We start from the raw sequence: 3006 nt of genomic DNA on the forward strand, positions 1-3006 counted from the left end.
CAGCCGCAGGGCACCCAGTGCCCATCGCTGCAAAGAGCATCGAGGGGTCCCGATCCCTCAGTAAACCCCAGGCAGAATATGGCACCGAACGACTTCCTCCCTGCTCGGGGCTCAGCGGTCTCCGTAGGAACCGGAGGGGTTTTAAACTCCGACGTTCAGGTTCGCGCTAGTCGCTTTGCCCTGAGGACGCTCCCCACTGCCCTCCCGCAGCGTCTCGCTCTCCGGGGCGCTGCTGGTGCCCGCGGCATCCCTGGAGTGGATCAGGAACTCTCCCCGCACGAGCGAGGGTCACGCTCTGCTCCGTGCTGCGGAGGCTGCTCAGTGCCCGAGCCATTGGCTTCGGGGTCAGTGTCCCAGGCATGGTTTTGCCCCAGGTAAACATTGAGCTGGGAAGGATAAAAAGAGGATGAAGTTGTGTTTGTACTTGCAGAACGCTCATTTTAGCTTTGTACTAGACAAGCCACTGTCAATCACTTCCAGAGCAGAAATGGAGGGAAAGACTCAACCCTAAAATACTAAACTATGTTTTATTTTTCTTTCTGCACATTGGACAAAGTTTTGAGCTTTGGACTTTTTTTTTACAGTGTCTTTACAATCAGTCAAGGAGATTTCAGTCAACATCTGCTCTTAATTCTTCATTAATTAAAACACAGTTGTCTCAGAGTAAAGCCATTAATAAGCAAATTATCCCAAGGTGGGAATCAGCAGTGTGTGGCTGCCTTAGTGCCACAGCAAGGACTCAGCTCCCCAGGGTGCATAGGTAACACGGAAGTTCCAGTTTTGCCTGGTGTTAAATACTAAATTCTCAGAACACGGCTGAGACAAATGCCCCAAGGATTAACACTGCCCCTGGCTCTGCTCATTGCTGCAAGAACCACGTTATTGGGCACTTGTGCAGCAGTGCCCTCTGTGCAGCCCTGAAACCTGCCCCATTTCTTCCTTCTCTGTGTTTAAACATTATCTTCTATTTTCATTTCTTGAACTATTTTCAGTACCTGAGTTAGCAATTTTCTGTAATACTATGTTTTCCTATGCAGTGTGATTTTTTTCCCTGGGAATTGGATTACAAAAACCATCTAAAAAGGATTTTCTTAATAAAACAGGGTTGCTTTTTTGGACAACATTTTAGTGGTTGTGGAATACTACTATTACTATATCAAAACATAAGTCACTCCCCAGTAAACACAGACTTTGTGCTAAAAGCAGAGATCAAATAGATCCCACGTGTCTGCATTACTATTCTGGAATGTGATTTCTCTCCCAAGACTCACTTCAGAAGAGAGAATCCTAAAAAAGGATTGGTCACAGGAATAAATTACTATGTAGCTTTGCCAGAGTTAAGTCAAACACCTCAATTCTTGTCCATCAAAACTAGGAACAAAATGGAACATCAGTATCATAGCCTACCAGCTAAGAGCTTTCTTTAGGAAAAGTTTGATTTCTTTTCTAAGTGTCAGGCAAGTCAAACTTTCAGGGTATACATATTAAGACATATATGACTGTAAGCCAGGAATTTTTTATATTACTCTGGAGCCAGGATGACATTGCTGCCTCAGTTCCTCCTTTTGTAGGGCTTAGACTGACATCAGTGCTGTTGCCTGGCCAGAAATGGGATGGTTTATGACAAGTATAGCATAACTCATTAGGACTGGCACGGAGACACAGCCCTTAGATGGAGCCACTGCAGGCCCTGAAACACAGGAGTAAAGGTCTCGTCTGGTGTGCTGTCACACCTTGAAGGTGGACACTGGGGAAGTGATGCTGCAAAAGGTTTATTTGTGACACCACAGTGCAGTGCAGCTGCATCAGAGAGAACAGAAGGTCCAGCAGTTTCATCACTGGACACTGATCAGCGGGATGAAGCAGTGAAGCATTAGCACCCAGGGGGTGAAACCCAAGACAGCCACTTTTGCTCACCTTTTACCCACCGCTTTGGAGCAGAGTGCAAACTGGTATTGACACTGACAACTTCTGCCAGGCTTTTACCCGCAGAACACAAGACAGACCCTGCAGACTGGAGGGCATCCTGCTCGAAACACGGGTTAGGCACAGAGAGCAGAGTAGGCATTATGTTCCATTTATAACAACCCAGCACAAAGTCTGCAATTCTTTTACTCCAATGCTATAATTGCAATTCCAGAGAAACAAGATCATAGTCTTCAGTGACTAAAACAATTGTCAGAACATCTTTAATTAAAGGCTTAACTCTTCACTGAGTTCTCTTTTTTGAGGTCAGGAAACTAGCAGGCTACATTTCAGTAGCCAAACAGCAACAGCTGTGGTGGAACCACCTTCGTCTGCAGATGCCAAGCACCATCCAAGGGAGCTGCAAATTGGCTGAAATGGTGTCAAGAGGCTGTGGCTTACTGCACACACTGACACAGGCACTTCTGTGACCGTGGTACTCCTCTAGCTTCCACAACCATTAGAATGCAAAGGTAAATTCAGGATTTAAGTGCCAAGTGTCAGAAAGCATTTTATGCTTTTCATTAACAAGCTGGTTAAAAATACACCAGGCTTCAATTAGGACGTGTGGACAGCTGTGAATTTGGAGTCAGCCACTACTCAGGAGCAATATGCATTGGCCTGAGGACAGTGGTCTGTAAGAAACACCTCCCCAGAGGTATTGCTGCCCTTTGGGACCCTTCCTAAGGTGCTCTAAGGGAGGAATGCTGCAGGGAGCCAGGACATGTGGGGCCTGACCTGCAGGAACTCTTACCCTGCTGAGTGCCAAACAGGCCAGAAGCAACTGATTCCCAGTAACGAATGAATGCAAAACTTATGAAGTCCGAGATGCACAGACAAGTTTGCAGAACAATAAACTGAACCTGATCTATTTTATAATAGTTACAAATATGAATTATTTCACTTACTATTGTTATATTTTGGATTCGCATTATGGTTATGTAACTTTTCAATAATACTCCAATAAGGATGGAGTTTGAGCCACTGTCTATGCCATTGCATTTTAAGCTCTGCTACTGTAGCACTGAGCAGAAGGGTGTA

The sequence above is a fragment of the Acanthisitta chloris genome, unplaced genomic scaffold (genome assembly GCF_000695815.1).
Source record: "Acanthisitta chloris isolate BGI_N310 unplaced genomic scaffold, ASM69581v1 scaffold41342, whole genome shotgun sequence".
Taxonomy (NCBI): domain Eukaryota; kingdom Metazoa; phylum Chordata; class Aves; order Passeriformes; family Acanthisittidae; genus Acanthisitta; species Acanthisitta chloris.